This window comes from Filicampus tigris, chromosome 15 (genome assembly GCF_054856515.1).
Source record: "Filicampus tigris isolate MCC_2025a chromosome 15, RoL_Ftig_1.0, whole genome shotgun sequence".
Lineage (NCBI taxonomy): Eukaryota > Metazoa > Chordata > Actinopteri > Syngnathiformes > Syngnathidae > Filicampus > Filicampus tigris.
In genome coordinates this window covers 6,694,861-6,715,000 of record NC_141231.1, presented here as the reverse complement: position 1 = coordinate 6,715,000, position 20,140 = coordinate 6,694,861, and positions in this window count along the sequence as shown.

The following is a 20,140-nucleotide window of genomic DNA, read 5'->3' as shown; positions in this document are numbered from 1 at the left end:
ATCATTTACCCGAGTCAATTGACTAGAAGTAGTGGTGCTATCAGTGTAGAAAAGGGTGCTCAAAGACTGCTGTGCTGATTACTTTAAGGGGGCGGAGCTTGGAGCTCCGACTCACACAGGAATGAGGAAAGAGGAAGAAAGAGAGACGGTAGGGATATGAAAGAGAGACGGGAGTGAGGCTTGTGCCAGTTATTTAAGTTTGAGTTCATTAAGCCTTAGTCCAGAGTTTATCCTGCTTCTAAGTTGTGCGTGAGACAAAACCACACACTTTAACTTGAAGCATCAAGACCTGTTTACTGTGAATTCAACTTCAGTAGCCCTTTGCAATTCCACCTGGCAGTTTTACCTGGAATTGCAAAGGGTTAAACGTCAGCAAACACAAGATCCTCGTTATTGGAGTTCAGGGACAGGGATTTGGAAATTCCAACCAGCACCTAAATAATTATCTTTCTGTTAATGGTACTTCAAGCCGGATAGCACATTGCTGTTTGAAGATGCAGAACCCAGAATTAGCAGCAACTTACAGTAAACCCAAACGATTATCATCAGTGTCTTCCTATATGTCTGATTATGACCTGTGTGGGCCAGGGGCTCTGAGTAAATTCCAAAGACAAGACCTCCTCCAAGGGCATTACAAGTGGAGCACGAAGCCACGGAGCGCTCAGGTAGAAGATCCCCATCACCACCATTTAGCCAAGGCCTTGACATGGTGAATTTGGGGGATGTTGCGCAAGAACAGGAGTCCAGGCAATTTATGATGCAAGCCACCAGAGGCAGGATATAGACCCACTCATTGAGTTGAATGCTGCATTTAAAGAGATGCGTCAAGAAAATGCTGAACTCCGCAAACAGTTTCAGAGTCTGATGACTGCTTTAAAGTCCAATCCTCCTCCTCCACCTCAAGCCACATCCAGTGCTGGTTATGAGGTAAGTGACCAACGCCCAGTCAGAAGTCATCCTAACATTCCAGCCCACCCACAGCCACAATATCAGACACGCTCGTCTCGAAACCCGAACCAAGATTTTTCACAGCTCAGAGTTTCGCAGCCACCTACATATCAAGGACATAGTCCATACTATGCTGCCACACCCCAGCAGAGTGCACCTCGTGTAGACCTGCATGGACAAAAGTATCCTGCTTACTCATTCAGAGCTAGTGATCCACAGTATGGAGATTCATCATTCTCCCAAGTGCCATACTCTAATGTTCCACAGAGAGAGACCTCATACAGAGGACTGAAGCCCACCATTCCCAGCCTCACATCACCAGATCCCGGAGGGTTTGCACGTATGAACATAGCCTTAGAGAATTTATTACTGCACGATGCCACTGAGAGCTACAAGTACCAGATCCTCACTGATCACCTTAAGTGTGAAGAAGCGTCTCTCGTGGCTGACTCCTATTGTAATTCCAGGCAACCCTACACAGATACGATGTTGGCTCTCATCAAGATGTATGGACTGCCCCACAAGCTTGCTGTGCAACGGATTGCAGCATTAATGGATGGTCCAAACATACGTAATGGTGATGTTAAGAGCTTTCGTTTATCTTCTCTCAATGTGCAATCACTAGTGGGCATGTTGGAACAGGTGGGGCAACAGGGCCAGTTATGTTTCGAGGCTTCTCAGTAAACTCCCCCACGACCTCAATGCCAGCTTTAAGATATTTATCCATCCACATAGAGTAGCCATTCCCACCCTTGTAGATTTTGCTGATTGGCTAGGATACCAACTAGAAGTTCAGGAAGACAGCATTACGCCTCAACAGGAGGGAGGAGTCGTTCAACAAGAAACATGATGTCAAGCGCACTAGTCAGTCTTCAAGTCTGCTACCATCCTCCTGAACACTGAGAAAGGCTCGGGATCAAGCGCAGCAGCACCACCGGCACCTGATGAGTCAGTCGATAAGACCAAGAAGGTGGGGAAGGGAAAGGTCTACTGCCCATATTGCGATAATGACAAGCACTTCCTGAACAGCTGTTCCAACTTCAAGGACTTGAGTAGGGAACAAAAGGTGAAGTGGATTAAAGTCAACAAAAAGTGCTGGCGTTGTGGGCGCAATCCTCAGGTGGCAAAGTGCACACTCAAAGCCCCCTCTAAGACCTGTGGTAGGAAACATCTGCTCGTGCTGCATGAGGTGAACGAGAGAAAAGGAGGAGGAACAAGCACCAGATTCACCGCCAACTGAAAGCTGCCTCTTAAGCACCACCAAGAAAGTCCTGTACGTGGACCGCCCAGTCTACAACTGCAAGGCGTTGTTGAAAATCAGTAAAGTCTTCCTGAGGAACGGTGACAAGTCCTTGGAGACAAATGCAATTTTGGATGACGGCTTTCAGCGGACAATACTGCTCCAGTCTGCTGCCAAACAACTGTGCCTTAAAGGAATAAAGAGGTATTGGCTCTCAGTACAATCTGACAAGGAATGGATGAGCTCCATGTGGCTGTATCTTTCACGGTTTTGTCCCAGCTGACAGCACTGGCAAGATGTACAGCATCCAGAATGCCTTCACAGCCGGGCAACGGAGTTTAGCAGAACATACCCATCCAGTTGCCTCACTTCAGCAGAAGTATAAGCATCTGCCAGGTTTGCCTCTCCAACCATTGAATAGAGTCCGTCCCCTGCTGCTTATTGGTGCCGACTGTATGCACCTCATTACACCTATAGAGATAATCAGACTAGGACCACCCGGTGGGCCAGCAGCCGTGAAGACACGCCTCAGATGGACTTTACAAGGACCGGGACAAGCCATCAAGTCAAGCCCTGACGTAAGTCACTGCCTTTTCACATCTGCACCATCATCCACAGAGCTGCTCTCATGTGTTGAGAAGTTATGGCAGATGGGTGTGCTCCCCTACCGTAGTGAGAAACTGGCAGTTCGGTCGAGACAGGACCAAGAGGCAGTTAAACTCCTTCAAGAACAAACAGTGAGAGTCAATATCAATGGCACTGAGCGTTATGCCACACCCCTTCTTCGAGTTAGGAACATGCCTCTCCTCAAAGCCAGCCCTGTAGCAGTATTACCACTCCTGAGAGGCACAGAGAAGCGCTTAGCCAATTCCCCCGCAAGCTGCTGTCTACCAAGAGGAGATCAAGAAGCTTGTAGATGCCGGTTATGTTGTAAAGCTGACAGAACATCAAGTAGAGAGCAGTGCAGAAGAGTGGTATACACCCCACCATAAAGTCCAACATAATGGAAATAATTGGGTGGTGTACAACTGCTCATTTCAGCACCAAGGTCACAACCCCAACCAGCTTCTGCTACCAGGTCCCCCTCTCAGCCCCTTCCTGCTAGCTGCTCTACTACGCTTCAGGTAACATGCTGTTGTCTTTAGCAGCAATATCCGCAGCATGTTTCATCAGGTGAGGCTCTTACCAGCCGATCAACCACTGTTGCGATTTTTATGGAGGGACATGCAACGGGACCTCCCACCAGATGTGTATGAATGGCATGTGCTTCCCTTTGGAACCACCTGCAGCCCCTGTTGTGCAACGTTCGCGCTGCAGAAACATGTCATTGATCACAGCCAACCAGCAGATGACGTGCGTGATGCCATCAACAAGTCATTTTATGTGGATAATTGTCTACTTAGTCTCACCTCTCCAATAGCTGCCAAGACTCTTGTAGACAAACTGCGCCATCTTCTGGCTGATGGTGGGTGGATTTGAGCTGAGGCAGTGGGCAAGCAACGATCCCAGTGTCATCAACCATCTTGCACCAGACATGAGGTCATCCAGCTGTGAGTTGTGGCTCAGCCAAGGTCAACCCGACCTCCAGGAGCCAGCACTTGGAATTCAATGGAACTGTAAGTGTGGTTCTCTCACCTACAAGTACAGACACATTGACTGCCCTGTGACTACAATGAGGAACATATATAGAGTTTTAACCAGCCAATATGATCCTCTTGGCTACATTGTGCCTTACATCACCTGAGCTAAAGTCATTGTGCGCCACCTGTGAGAGAAGAATAGGGAGTTGGTTACTGGAGAGGTGACATGAATGGGAGGCAGAATTAGTACACTTGTCTGAGATAACCCTGCCTAAGTGCTACACTAGTTGCAGCCTTGATCAGCCTAACTGCAGAAGAGACATTCAAGTATTCTGTGACGTCTCTGAGCAGGCATACGAATCAGTAGCATATCTGAGGAGAGAGGACCCAGAGGGAAAGATTGAAGTTGCATTGCTTGCAGCCCGCGGCACGGTGGTCAACTGGTTAGCATGTCCGCCTCACAGTTCAGAGGTTGTGGGTTCGATCCCGGCTCCGGCCTCCCTGTGTGGAGTTTGCATGTTCTCCCCGTGCCTGCGTGGGTTTTCTCCGGGTACTCCGGTTTCCTCCCACATTCCAAAAACATGCATGATAAGTTGATTGGACTCTCTAAATTGCCCCTAGGTGTAATTGTGAGTGCGGATGTTTGTCTCTGTGTGCCCTGCGATTGGCTGGCAACCAATTCAGGGTGTTCCCCGCCTACTGCCCGAAGATAGCTGGCACGCCCCGCGACCCTTGTGAGGATAAGCGGTATCGATAATGGATGGATGGATGGATGCTTGCAGCCCGATCACGTGTTGCCCCCAAGAAGCAGCAGTCTGTTCCCCAATTAGAGTTGTGTGCTTCCCTGACAGGTGCGCAGCTCTACAAAGTTATCAGCACCAAGTTGACCCTGCCCATTCGCAGCTGCACTTTATGGTCAGACTCAGCTACTGTCTTGGCCTGGTTGGGCTCAGATTCATTCGACCTGATCCCCAGTATGGACACAGATGCGTTCTTAATAGCCCTGAGATGCTTTATAGCCAAACGAGGGAAACACAAGGAGATTCTCTGTGACCAGGGAACAAACCTCAGAGGAGTAGAGCAAGAACTACAGGAAGCATTCCAAGAGCTTCATCCTGAGCTCAAGCAACAGCTTGCTGGTCAGCAAATCAAGTTTGCTTTTAACCCTGCTGGATCCCCACACTTCGGAGGATGCTGGGAACGAGAAATCCGCTTGTTGAAGACTGCTCTTCAAGTCACCATCTGAGTTTTTGTCTCTCTGAAGTACATGTGACGTCTTGATGAAAATGTCATTAAGTCATTAAAAAGCCATTTTTTCATGTATGTCCCCTTAACGGGTTAGTATTTGTCTGTTTCCATACATGCATACATACAAATAAAACATGTTGCAAGGCTCCAGTGAACTAATTTAGTGTACACGATGTTAGAGGAAAACAGTAAAAAAAAGTGTCCTGCACTTACCACACGGGCGTGTATCTGCACCTGAACGCATCTGTCAATAAATTTGCTCTGACATTTCAGATTGCCTTTTATTTGTTAGTTATAATGATTGAACATTTTCAACATAATGTCCAATTTGGCAGGCTAAAATGAAGCTGCCTCAAGTCATTTGGCTCCGGCCAAATGACTTATCTCCTTCTGTTTTGCTGTATTTTCTCTTTTGTTCAGCGACCTTCCTCTCTGTAAACATGCTCCACTGGAGTCTGCCTGCAGTGATGGTTTTAACTGCAGAACAACGTTGCCCCCTGTTGGTGACTTATAAGAATGGAGTTAAAAAGCTTCCCGGCATGGTCAAGAGAGGTGGCTGCTGAGTCTCATTCTGGAAAACAACCCTTGTCTGCGTTGGAAGAGGGCTTGTGCAGTCGGGCAGAACGCAGCCAGGCAGAATATTGCTTTGCTTTGCTGAGGCTGTCAGCGGCTGACAGCTGACCCAGCAGATCACAGCCGAATGATGGAGGAAGGGATACGAACAGAGGATGGGGTCACCTGGAGGTAGACTTTCTGATACTAGGGGGTGTCACTGAGACCAATCAATGAGGTGGAACGCCCCAACCCCCCTCCCTCCCTCCAGCTCCTCATCCACTGCAGTAGCATGAAGATTTAAGATGATAGATAAATAGATTACTCATCCACATGGGAAAATATACAAGGGCAATTTACACAATGATTCAGTCTAAAGATACAAACAAAATGAACACACTGTTTTGCTTTGTTTTGTTTTGCAGCTTAAACACACACATGGCACAAACAAGCTTGTGGATGATTATGGAAAAAATATATAATTACGATTATTTTGATTGCGATTGAAATCCCGAGACCCTTTTGACAAGCGGTATAGGTAATGGATGGATGGATGATGGATTGGTAAAGGTACAAGCCCTTTGAATTCACTGAAAATGGCTGCTTGGAAAAAAAAAAGCCAAACGTAGTTCGATTTCATACATTGGATCTTGAGGCATTTCCGTGCATCCTGCTCTGATAAACAAGTCCACCAAATTTCATGATGATGGCAGAAAATGGGGTCTGGTACTGACTTTTATAACTTTCCGGAGCAGTCTGTGAGGGGAGGGTTTTGGGACTGTCCTGTTCAGAACCCTTAAAATGTTATATTGTTTCACAGTCATAAATAACTGTCCTCCTGAGGGCAACCATAACTGTAATAAAAATGAGGATGAGCCTCGTGCATTAATAATATATGTGGCAAAACCCCAGAGGTGGCTTAAGTATTCACACTCTACTTAAATAGAAGTGTGGGTACTTCTGTTAAAAAATATTTTTAAGCACAGATTTATGTGTAGAATCTCAGTAATCCAGTTAATGGCAATCCGCAACGGTTGAGTTTAGGCAACAGGACTGTTCTTGTTTGTTGAGAAAGTTTCACCTTTTATCCAAAAGCCTTCTGCAGTTTGAAATTTTTGGTGTGTCCCTTAGCAGTCGCAAAGGCGGTGTTGTTGTTGCCCAGCGAAGCTGGTAAACGACTGTCGTACATACCTGCTGATTAAATAGATCGTTAGAGCCACTCTTTCCATGGAATGAGACAATTTTAGGCGGGACTTTAGGGATGTTAGGACATTGTAATGTACTGGCAATTGTATACAATACCCATTTTGATAACTTGGTGCAATGGGGGAAAAAAATGTCGACAAAATAGTTTCTCTCAATTTACTTGTATTGTGTTTGTACTCAGAAGAAGATGGAAAAAATAACTGCACAGATGTGCTGCAAGATGAATTTTGACAGGATGATCAGGACTGAACTGACAGCAGGTCCTGCATGAGTAAAATCTAAAAACAAAACAAAATGTTAAATTAACTAATAATAACAACTGATGAAGTACATCTTACCTGTTATCACTTTTTTGCTTTCAGATTTGATAGAGAATTTTTGAATGCCAGAAGCTGGTGTGTTTTTTTTTTTGGGGGGGGGTGTTACAAAACATTGCATTTTCCAAGAATAATCCTTGTAGCTGTAAAAATATTTACATAAGCTCATGCATGGGAAATATTTTGCTACTCTGAATTCGTTGCCATTGTCGCTTTTGCTCCCTTCTTGATGGGCCTCCATGTTGCTGCTGTCATGTTTTAGTCTGCTTTTCAGAAAGATCTCAGTCAGTTAAGATCTCAGTTGCGGTTACTGCTCTCCGTGGATGCTGAGACAAGTTACAAGCCTATTTCGACAAAGTGAAGAGTATAAAGTAAAATTATCTGTTTTTGAATGTAGATAGCAAATGAAGAAAGCCAAAAGGAAATACTCAAGTACAGATACCTGAAAAATCTACTTAAAGGTGAAGTCAACCCAAACATATTTTTTTCAAGAATATGTTCTATGCAGGCCCACTAGTTTGAACAAGGTAATATGATTAATATGAAATATGAGTTAAGCAGCAAAATCCACCCGTTTTTTAGCCATCTCAGGGGGCAGCCATGTTGTCCCTTCTGTCGACTGAGAATGACATCACAGACCAGTGGGGGCTCAGGTATCGACCAATCATGGCTCACCTGGTCTTTATCTGAGCACTGAGGGTGTTTGATGTCATTTTCAGTCGGCAGAAGTGACAAAATGGCCGCCGCCAGAGAGGTTCTAAACATGGGTGGATTTTGTTGCTTAACTTATGTTCTATAAACACAATATTAGTCACAATGCTGTTTTTTCAACTAGTGAGCATGCATAGAACATACTCTTAAAAACATATATTTGGGTTGATTTCTCCTTTAAATGTATTTAAAAAGTATCCTATTCCACCATTGCAAAAATCTTCTACTCCTATGACATGCTTTGCTATTGGAAGTATTTTAATAACATCCTTCTCAATGAAGTTAATGAAGTCACCTTTCTTAATACCCTTTCACAATAATCTGATTGTGTTTATCTGATGCTACGAAGGGAAAATAAATGTGCAGGCAACTTATTAAGTTGCTGCATTATCAGTTGCCTTAATTGCATCCGGTGTCCATGTAATTAGTTGGCCTTCGTTCTACAGTGGTCAGTGTGTAGGAGTACGGTGCCAACGGGAGCTGCAAATTAGGGCTCGGGTCACGCTGATGAAGCAGCGATGGTGGGGGTCGATGAAGTGGGAGGGTTGATGGGCGTGCACCATGACCGGATGAGAGCGATACGGTAGCTTTTCCAATAATCTGTGCCGCAATAGTAATGACTCATTTCAGACCTTTTTTTAATTTTTTTTATTAATCCATCCTATAGGCCACAATTGCACTGACACTTGTGCTAATAACACACGATTAATCTAAAGGCTTGAGTTTGCAGTAAAATGGGATCCTGCAGCCTTATTAACAGGTTACACAAACAGGTCTATAAAGACTTCCACCCACCATTAAATGTAGGTGAAGTAAGTGGGGTTATAGTGAACAAATGATCAAGCATATTAAAAGGAAAGTGTTGAAAGTGTGTTTTATTCACAGTGTTCCCATAAAGATTTTAGGTGTTCCTGTTTTCTCGCTATAGCTTTCCAACAGGTGCCATTCCACCTCTGATCCTAAACCTCTAAAGTGCGAAAAAAAAACAGTACTGTGCATGGGACTTATCACTCATTTATTCAATTTGAACAGAAATGGATGAAGGATTGGTAGATTTGATTTGATGTCCAAATATGGTCAATTTCAGTCAATTTGGTATTTTTAATATTGTACTATTGGCCTTCCCTACATTTTCTGTTAGTTTGATTAAGTATCTTGGCTAAATGAATTGTCTAAGAAGTGTTGTAAAACTCAGCGTCTTCCTCACTCCATTGAACCATGACAACATTATTCCGTCTCAAGATTCAAAGTGTGGGCATTTCTTATACAATAACGAATGATATGGACACATTTCAGCCAGCCTGTTTTATTAAAAATGGATAATTGTCTTGCTTCGGTACAGAAGGGACTGGTCAGCCACGAAGGTAAATGTGCATGCAGATTGATTTCCCCCTAGTATGCTGCTTAGTCAGCCCATCGTTCTATTTATTGCATCACTCATGGCACTAATACCTTCCAAAAAGAGTTTGGGAAGTTGACGTAACCACAGTCGTTTGCATTTGTGAATAAAGGCTTTTTGTCTGGTTGGAGGGTCGGTGTGAATGCAGACTTTGAAGAGCAAAGCTGGAGGTAGCAACATATCTGTACCCTTTTAATCAATAGTGATTTTTTTTGTATCTATTTAGCCACTAAACATTATGTTGGGGTGGTGTTGTGTTGATGCTGGTGTGCAATGGTATGTTATAGCAATATAAGATTTAATACCCATTTGAACGATGAAGTGTTTGGTAACTCAGGCAAGATGATGTATTATATTTAATAAAGAGTAGTGATTCAATTCAACATTGTCAACATGCAGGTCAAATATTGTTTTTATTTTATTTAATTTTTTGTGCATCACTGGTATGAAGAAACATCATCCGCTTAAATGCTGCTTCTTGGTCACACCCTCAGTGAAGAACTGATATTTTTTGTGCAACACTTAGTATTACTGGTTAAATATAACCCTATAATGTTATGCATTTTCTATTTAATAAAGTGTAGTGATTTAAATGTGACATTAATGCTTGTAGAGAAATATCATTTGCACAAATAAACAATCAGCCATTACATACCTGTTCACAATTTTAAAATATCGTAATATATTCACACTTAAGAAGCTATTAGATTATTTTCAGATAAATGTCTGACACCACCAGGAATAAAAACATGAGCAATTTTGTTGTTTTGTAGCCTAGTGTGTAGTCTAGCAGGTGCCGCAAGACTTTATTAACATCACACCACCACTCTTGGACACATAAAAACCACTCATAAGTTTATTGCTTAGTAATATTTCACGCACTATATAGTTTGATAGTGAAGAAATATGTAAGCATCCCAAAATGAATGCGTAAGTGACAATCAGGCTCCATGAAGTCAGTAACTAACACTGTATTTCATCAAGCTTGTCCAAACTAACCCCCAAAACTCTCCAATCACTTTTTCCTTACAAGTTTAAACGTAGTTGTAAAACTACCTCAGTGGAAAGGAATATATCGCGTCTGTCTTGGATGGTGACAGATGGAAAGAGGTGTGGTGGTAAGGGAGTCGGATGGGGTGGATTCTGGACGGAGCGGCGAGGAGCGAGGCCAGAGTGATGAGAATAAGGCCACATACACCTGACCTTGCCCGGCTGTCCCGGCGCTACCTTCTGTCACGGACAGGACTAACGGATGGTGTGCTCAGCGGGCCAGGATGTGCACGCTAAACCTGGCTTGACAAGATGATGACGGAAGACGGGGTGAGCAGAGGGGGGAAAGCGGGGGGAGGAGAGGGTCACCCAGAGGTAGATCTTGTTCCACTCAGAGTCACTATCAATGACGAGCAGCGTGGCCTTGGATGACAACAGTCCGTGACACCGTCACGCCGTAAATCTGCTTCACGGCTCTACTGCGGCGGCTATAAACATGGTTCTTGCCTTCTGTAATGTGCAAATACAAACCCTGACCTGCCTTGAACCCAACACAGAATACAATTCATTTATTTGTCATCAGTTTGGCAGTTCCAGTTCTTGTTTCATGGAGGACGACAAAAGACAAAAGTGTATACTTTTCCCCCTTTTAATTCTGTTGTTTGGGAAATAGTTTGATAGTGAATGAAAAAAATATGGTAGTTCACTGCATATATTTTATTGCTGTTGTTGGAGGATTGTACAATTTTTTAATGGGGAGGGGGGTTCTTCCATCATGACATAATTGACAAAAGAGAAAATAAATTGCTTCACAAAGGTAAAAAGAAAATTTTGGGGTGCCACGTTGGCTTGTTTGTCTGTCTGTTTTTAGCAGGCCACGTCCTGGTAACAGAGGACAGCAGCATTTTTTTATCCATCCATCCATTATCGATAGCGTTTATCCTCACAAGGGTCGCGGGGCGTGCTGGAGCCTATCCCAGCAGTAGGCGGGGGACACCCTGATTTGGTTGCCAGCCAATCGCAGGGCACACAGAGACAAACATCCGCACTCACAATCACACCTAGGGGCAATTTAGAGTGTCCAATCAACCTTCCATGCATGTTTTTGGAATGTGGGAGGAAACCAGAGTTCCCGGAGAAAACCCACACAGGCACGGGGAGAACATGCAAACTCCACACAGGGAGGCCGGGGCCGGGATCGAACTTATGACCTCTGAACTGTGAGGCGGACGTGCTAACCAGTCGACCACTGTGCCTGCCCCATTTTTTAATTAAAAAAAATAAATAAATTATTATTATGGAGCCCATAAATGTATAGAGCACCCTAGGTGCCTGGGTGTGAGACAAAGAAAATCTTTGCTAATCTGTTCCTTCAATTTACTAATCGGCAGAGGTGTCAATTCCAGGTCCAGAAAATAAAAATGTTGCCACAGTTTGGCTATAGCCACAGGTGCTTCTACTAAACCAGCAGTTAAACCAGCTACTCGGGAGCCCGTGTGGAGAAGCACTTGAGGCTAAAGCCAAACTGTGGCAGGGTATTTATTTCTTGGATTTGACATCTCTTGCTAATCTAGCCTCAGTTTAGTAATCTGTGCGCTGTGTTTACCAGAGGTGGGCATTTTACTAAAGTTTGACGGTCCGTCATCCGTCAATTTTCCAACACGAACCAAACTGTAATCATCTTTCAGTCAGTCCGTCATGTTATTTTAACAGCACTTCTTTCAGTGAAGTTCGCCAGTCTATCAGTGAGGTTCGCCAGTCCATCAATCATCAAACCGGGGGAAAAAAAAGGTCCAACAGATGAAAAATCCTTCCATCCATGCATCCATCCATCCATCCATTATCTGAACCAATTTGATTAAAATGGTAAATGGAGTGCACTATGTACATCCTAATGTGTCGGCTTGCTGCTCAAACAGCTTTACACTCACATACACTAGACATTTCACAAAGCCTACATTTATTTGCTAATCTATTGAACTGTTAAGCGGGAGACTGCTGCCGCTTTACCCCTTAAAAGTTTTACATTAAAGTTTTGATGACCTTAATCATAATCCCATGTCACATTGTTGCCAAAGGTGCAGTCCTGGTGGATTAAAATGCTTCCTTTTCTTGAGCAAACCGAAATAAAGTAGGCATTACAATAAATTAATGGGGTTTTTTTTCTTCCAATTCATCTTCTTCGTCTTCTTCTGTCTTTTAGTGGTTGGCAAACACCTTTTTGTGCATTACTGCCACCTTCTGAAATGGAAAGTGGATTCACGGAGGACGATGTAAAACAACTGCAAGGAACATATTTTATTTTCTATTCTGTTGCAAACAAGAAAAATACATTTAGAAATAAATTTACAATATGTGAAAAATCTTGCTGTGCCGCATTCCCCTAGTTCCTCCATTTGTTAATAAGCTTCTTCCTTGTTTTATGACTTACACTGCAAGTATTACCTTCCGTTATGAGGCTTGAGTCAGTGGTGTCAGCTCCAAACCGTAGTAAGGGGCAAACTGACTGCAGTCAGTGTGGTTGGCAGAAACGACGAGGTGTCACGTCTCTTAGCAATCGGTTTGTTTTTATTTTTTATCCCTCCTTTTTCACTCCCGCTCATACTAACCCTTCTCTTCCGGGTTTTCTCCCGGCACTCCAGTATACGTCATACGTAATATAGCTAGAGAGATAAATAAACATGATAATGAAAATAATAAATTTTATTTATATAGCGCCTTTTAAGTAAGCCAAGAAAAAAGGTCCTTGGGTTACATAAGCAGTATCTCAATAAAACACAACTAGCTTACAATGTGTCTGGGTCGATATGGGTACATTTCTGTAACTGAATGTTTAGCTATTAATTTTAGCGTAACAATGAACATGAATTAAATTTACTTGTATTCAATATGTTTTGTAGTTTTATTCCATTTAAAATTCAAAATCTATCTGTTTGTTTCTGTTTGTTTTTGCTTCTGTTTTTCTGCTTTTAGTTCCTGAATAACATAATCCCGGTAACGAGCAAATGGGAATCAAAACAATAGCAGCATTTGGCTAGCATGAGGCGCTAATATTTAATTTTTCATTTGATATGATAACACCAGATAAGACTTTACTCAGAAAGGAAGGAAAGGTCATCCCCCTCAGTCAGAAAATCTGTTTAACATCTCTGTCTCAGGTGAAGCTTGTTGTCCGTCAAATTCAATTTGGACACATTTGGAAAGCCGCTGCCGCCGTCTCGTTCGGGTCAAAGCAATTTCCACAGCCATAAATCTCAAATAACCAAGCGCGGAACCTTTTTAAAAAGCTCTCAGTCAGCTAATAAAAATGCAGCTCTTCCTCGTTCTGCTCCCTTGTTTTAGTTGCAGCTCGCCGACAGCCATCGATCCCACGTGATGATGTCTTGTTACTGTTTGGCCATTCAAGAGAGACGCGGCTCAATGAAATCTATCAGCCAAACCGTGGCATGCGCTTCCAGGCAGGAGCTCGTATCAGCACTTCCTGCACACCTTTAAGCGGAAACAGCAGCAAAACTTTTGGCCGTTAGGCTAATCTTTGGAGCTAGTTGCTCCATTAGCGAACCACTGAAGCATTTTAAATACCACAGAAGGTAAATAAATGTCAGGGTGGCGATTTAGAGCGTTGACAATAGCTGCAAACACGCTGACCACGTACTTTACTGGCAGAGGGCGACATTAAAATTAGCCCTGTGTATTTCTTTTGTAGGCTATCGATACAACAGCAAAGCGTCTACATTAACAATAATTTAACCTGTTACTACCCACTCAACCAATCAATATAGCACATTCAATAAAAAATCAGTTCTAAGGACCATAGATGCCTTGAACATTTAGAACACATGGTAATATTTTATATTTTCTGAAATATTCACACAATGAAACAAAATCAGCAATGACATAATTCAAAAACACAGTTAATCAATCACTCCATACCTTTGACCTGTGTTAACTTACATTTTATTTTATTTTTTTTCCATTGTTGTGCTCTTTTTCTAAATTTGCACTTCCTAGCGCTGAGAGGCAGCAGTCCATTACAGCTGTGTTGACTCACTTCCCTTTTATTTATTTTTTGTTCCTTTATTGTGTTCTCCTTTACAAATTTATTCCCCCCCCAAAATGTAAGGAGAATATCAATGCTAACAGGCATTTTTCCTGTTTTATTTACAATGCTTCAACCACAACTGCGAGGAGCTACGGCTGGCTTCCCGTCAGCGAAAAATGCATCCCACAGGAGATATGGAGAGGGACCAGCGTCGAAAGTGAAGTTGAGTAAAGTGAGAGAGAGGATTGAATGGAACAGGAGATTTGAACCTTCCATTGATTATAATGGGGACTGTTAAACTAGTGGTTACTGATATTATTGTGAGCATAAAAGGTAAAAGGTTACACACGAACAAATTAATCAACTGCTGTTAAAATGCTGTAGTTGTTTGTTTGCATTCAGCCATTAGCTGTTGCACACTGTGATTGCGAGATTACAATTTCAGTATTCCAGCGCCCTCATACTGGTCAGTGGAGATTTCGATCATGTTCTTCTTTCTCATCTATAACAATTTCACACAACATGCAGACTGTGAAAGAGGGAATTAAAACTCTGGACCTCCTGTGTGCCACTGTGAACGCAGCATACGGCTCATCTTCTCGCCCTCCTCTGTTAAATCCAACCATAACTTTTTACACCTCTCTTCTCTACCTCCAGAATTTAGTATGGTTACTATATATTGTTTTGTTTCAATATTTGTGTTTACATTTTATTTACAAACACAACAAAAAAAAAGCACAAAACATACATATCTAAACATCAACAATATCAGTTAAGCCCATTCCACGCACCCCTTGAACGTCAACAATTCATGTACTGTAGTTTATAACGGAAATAAATACATACATATAACATCATGTTACAGTAGCGGCTGCTTTAATTTGCTAAGCTGCCACAGTCAAAAATAATTAGGTTCTGCTGATTTGCATTATGGATTCGGCCATAGATTTTCCCATCCGTCCATCCATCATCGATACCGCTCATCCTCACAAGGGTCGCGGGGCGTGCTGGAGCCTATCCCAGCAGTCTTCGGCCAGTAGGCGGGGGACACCCTGAATTGGTTGCCAGCCAATCGCAGGGCACACAGAGACAAACATCCGCACTCACAATCACACCTAGGGGCAATTTAGAGAGTCCAATCAACTTACCATGCATGTTTTTTGGAATGTGGGAGGAAACCAGAGAACCCGGAGAAAACCCACGCAGGCACGGGGAGAACATGCAAACTCCACACAGGGAGGCCGGAGCCGGGATTAAACCCACGACCTCTGAACTGTGAGGCGGACGTGCTAACCAGTTGATCACCGTGCCACCCTAGATTTTTCCAAATAAATAATATCAAGAAAAGTCAGATAGCAATGAGAGATACGAAGTATGTGGAGGTTTCCATCTCATTGCAAATATTTTTTGCTGTTGTTAGTCCAGCCAATAACATTTTTTTTTTCATTGTGATGTATTAATTGAGGATAAATTACTTAAGGTCACTGGTGGTGAAGTGGTTTGCGTGGTATCGGTTCCCACTCAGTGACCGTGTCTATGTGTGTACCCTGGGACTGGATGGCGACCAGTTCAGGGTCTAGTCCGCCTTTCGCCCATAGTCAGCCTGGATAGGCTCAAGCACCTCCCTGCGACACTGTACAGGATAAACCGTGTGGAAGATGACACATGATAAATTACTTAAAATAAACGTTAAGATCATTTAATAGGATAGTCTGTGATATTATTACGGATAAATCAGAAGCAACCTGTTGCCAATTGATTTTTTTGCAATATAGAAATGTTGATGTGGGTCCCAGCATAACAACACTTGAGAAACACTGAAAACTGAGCTAGAGTCTCACATCAACTTTTGTCGCTTTCGCCACATTGTACTGCGCAGCTCGGACAGTAAAAATGCAACATAAACGACTGCTGGCCACTTATTGATTGAGCAAATTAGTAATCATCGCGTGCAGGTCTAGAAATGATCAAAATAAACAATTTCCATTTGTTCAACTGTATGCTATTTTTTTCCCTTGTGACTTCACAATGTTTTAATCCCAATCTTGTGCAAGAGAGCAACAATAAAACAAATTAAATGTGTAGCCACCAGTGGTAATTTTGCATATTCAGATTCTTTGGGTGCCAGACAGAAAAAAGTAGCTCATTGTCAGCCACCAAGTGAAGCCAGAGGCACTAACAAAGCCGAGCTAAGTCGCATCACTGATTTCGGCTTTATGCAAATACGATCCCCCTTAAGACCATCGTGACGTTGTTGTCCTCAAGCATTTCCCCCCAACATTAAGATGTCAATATGTGTGATTTTATTTTTTTAAGTCTTTGATCGTGTTTGCGTGTGCACTTGGGTTTTGCACAATCGGGCCTAAATTGATTATTTTTCCTGCATTGAGATCAAAGTCAGCAAATATGTGATTTCCCTGAGAGATTACCCAGAGCGATTATTTTTTCGTGTAGGGTGTTAAAAGTTGCTTCCTCATTGATTTGCTCTGAAAACGCTGATGTGTGGCATGATCTGGATTTTGGTGATTTGGTTTCGATTGTATTTTACTTCGTCATGTTTTCCATGAGTCTCTTTTTAGGTTTCTTAGCTCACAATGTAATTACCAGATTAGCGAACAGTAAACCTATGTTCTTCTATTTCTCTTCTGAATACATTATTCCACACTCCCCATTTTCTGGCAATCCGGCTGCTCTGTGGCACCATACTGCCTCTCACAGGCTAGTTTTGGTACTGCGGCAGACCCCTGGTTTGGGGAAGGAAGAAAGTGTAGGTGGCGATATCGTTATGCGTGTGACGTGATCATCAGAAGCACACCACACAGCATAAAAGCAGTCGGAACAAAAATTGGTCGAGACTTTAAATAACGGCATGTTTACCCCGATTCAGCCTCTTGATTCGGTTGCATCAGAACACATGACGGCGTTAGTTGTTTTAAGATTATACATTGTAACAATCGCTATTTGTTGTTTTCACTATTCTCTGATCTCGTTTAGTGAAATGGAAATTTACCAGAACAGGCTCCTACGGGCAGTCAAAGCATGACGTCTTTAGATTGGATGAAGCGGCATGCGGTTGTTCGTTTTGTATGTGGCGGCTCAGTATTAAGTATGAGACAGCAGCTGCCATGTTAATCACAAGAGTTTGTGTACAGCACCGTGTGTGTCCGCTCTGTGCAACTGCTCATATCTCTTACAAGGAAAGAACTAGAAATAAGACACTTGTTGTTTCCCAGTGGGCGGTAACTGCTGCATCAGTTATTATGTACATAGAGTGAAAGACGCCGAAGAAATAGCGAGCACTTTCATTTCCTTTCTTGATGTCATTCTTGAAAAATAATGCATTCCAAAGGATTAAATTCCTTGTATTTGTCTTTAAAATGCATGCGAACTGCACCGTGTAGTTCCAAGAGAGATGATGATGATGATGATGATGATGATGATGATGATGATGACGATGATGCGTTTGTCTCATTCTCATTCACTGGTGCAGTCAGCTAGAGTGAATTACTCCGCGGTGGAGCGAATGTTCTGTAATTGCAACTGGGATCTCTCAGGTGAAACATTCCGAGTTGCAACAGTGGGAATCATTTAACTTGCATGCATGTTGGAGGAGACCTATGTGAACAGTAGTATTGGTTGAATGACAACAAATAATGGAGAGTGAATAACTACTTCCAGGCTCAAACCTTTATGCACTATGAACAAAATAGTTTAAGTTACATTATTGGCTGCTTGGTCAAATTTGTTTGCCTAATTTTCTCACTCATATTGTACTGAGCGTCTGTTTCACATATTGCAGATGAGCATTTCCTTCTTCTATGGTTACTGTCTTATCTCCCTTGAACTCTTGAGTTTTGTTTGACACTTGATTCGGATGTTTCCAGAATGTTGGTCGAGTTTTGAGATGTTGCAAAGTAGTGTTAAATAAATCTCTCTCGCTGAATAGTACTGTCATTGTAAAGGCAAAACTTTTGGTTACAGCTCTTGCATTGGATCTCATTGCAGGTGTACCTAATGTAATGTCCTATAAACATATGACTTTTAAAATGACTTTTGGCTCCCGTTAGAACCTTCCACATTGAAACCGTTGGCTTTTGCTATGGACACACTGACGTGAGATGTGAGGATTACGTTCTCGATGCCGATTGGCTGTCACCGACGAGGGACAGAGTGGGACAGTGTGGGTGGTTAAACTATGCAGACGGGAACTCGGTGGCGGTTTGGCCATGCCCAGCTCTCTTTATTTCTTCTTCCGTCAAAATTAAAACCTTTTTTTTTTTAAGTCCAAGCATCAGGTTTACTGTTTTATTTCTCATATGCACAATGATGCAGAAGGTCGGCGGTTTATATTCTAAACTAAACAGTAGGGGTGGGCGATATACATCATGATCGATATCATCGTCAATCTTGCTTTCACAATGTGCAATTTTACATTATTGAGTGTTAATACTGCCTTGAAAATGACTCAGTCGATGGCCGCAAAGTATGGCAAATGCTGAAATCCTCATTCGGCAAATCAGTGTGCATTGACATCAGCGGAGGAAGAAGTGATAACCGTTCGCCAAATCGTCGGGCAGGACCCAGCCACGTTTGCACTGCAGCCGAGCTGGATTTCAAGTATGGAGGAGTGTCGAGCAGGGATTCATAGCGAGGCGCGAGTCCACGTTGTCCGTATTGTGTAAATGTTTGGGGTTGACAATACTGACGTCGGTGGGAATAACATTGTTAGATGTGCCAAAATGGTCACCGTGAAGAGAAATTCTGTTCCACCACAAGCCATATGGATTATGAGGAAAGCACCCTAAACAAAAGCTTAGTAAACACACACACACTCAAAACAGTCGCCGAGTTGAGCCAACAAACACAAACGCACACACACGCTCAGTGCTTTAGCGAGCAAGTCAAACATGACAGTGTGACGCCAGGATACACCCAAGCATGAATAAAGTCACAAGTCTACATATACTGATGAATGAGTGGGAAAATGCACTTTTCGGTATTTTGCAGTTTTGTTATTCAACTTTATTCCGAATACGGTGGCCAATGTATGAGAATGGGTGTTGTCATGGCGATGTCCTTTTTTTCTCTCGCTGGGTGACACTATTACACCGTCACACAAATTACATTTCAAATTCTTATTTTTTTTAATTGTGATTGCTGTAGTAAACACCTTTTTCTCATTCTGATTGCTCTAGTAGTTTGTTACTTTCTGCAGCTCAAAATGTCATTATATGTCATATCATTATGGAATAATAGGAGCCATTTAAATGACATAAACATTCCTGAAAACCAATGTAAGATTGTAACCAATGTAAAATTCACAAAGGGTGTTTGATCCATGAATATAAAAATACTGGTTCATTCAAACTTGGTATTTAAACAGTCCTCTTCATCATGCTGTTCACATTTTGATGCTATATGAGACAAGGATGACGCCTCGCAATTAGGGATGTAACGATTCACTCAAGCCACGGTTCCATTCGATTTTCAGTTCCCGATTTTCGATTCGATTTTTAAAAAATTGCTACCATGCTTGTTTCTGTGCACTAGTGTGGTTCTGCAGGCACCCACAAACGCAATACACAGTGATGTTTGGCACAAAAGCATAATTTGATCTATGCACCTGGAATAAAAAAAAAATTCAAAACATAATTTTCTAGATGAATTTAACCAACTCGATTTTTGATTAATCAAATCAATTAATTGATAACGAATCGACTTTGAATCAATTTTTGATTAATCCCTGCATCCCTACTCACAATTGATCAGCATTACCTTGGCATTGAGAGGCTTCAAACTGGCTTTGCTCAGACGGAAATGGCCAACATAGATACAGAGAGACTAGGAGAGTCACAGAAAGGCATAGCAATGGAGATCTTTAAAGATTTTCATGGATCAATCACCTGT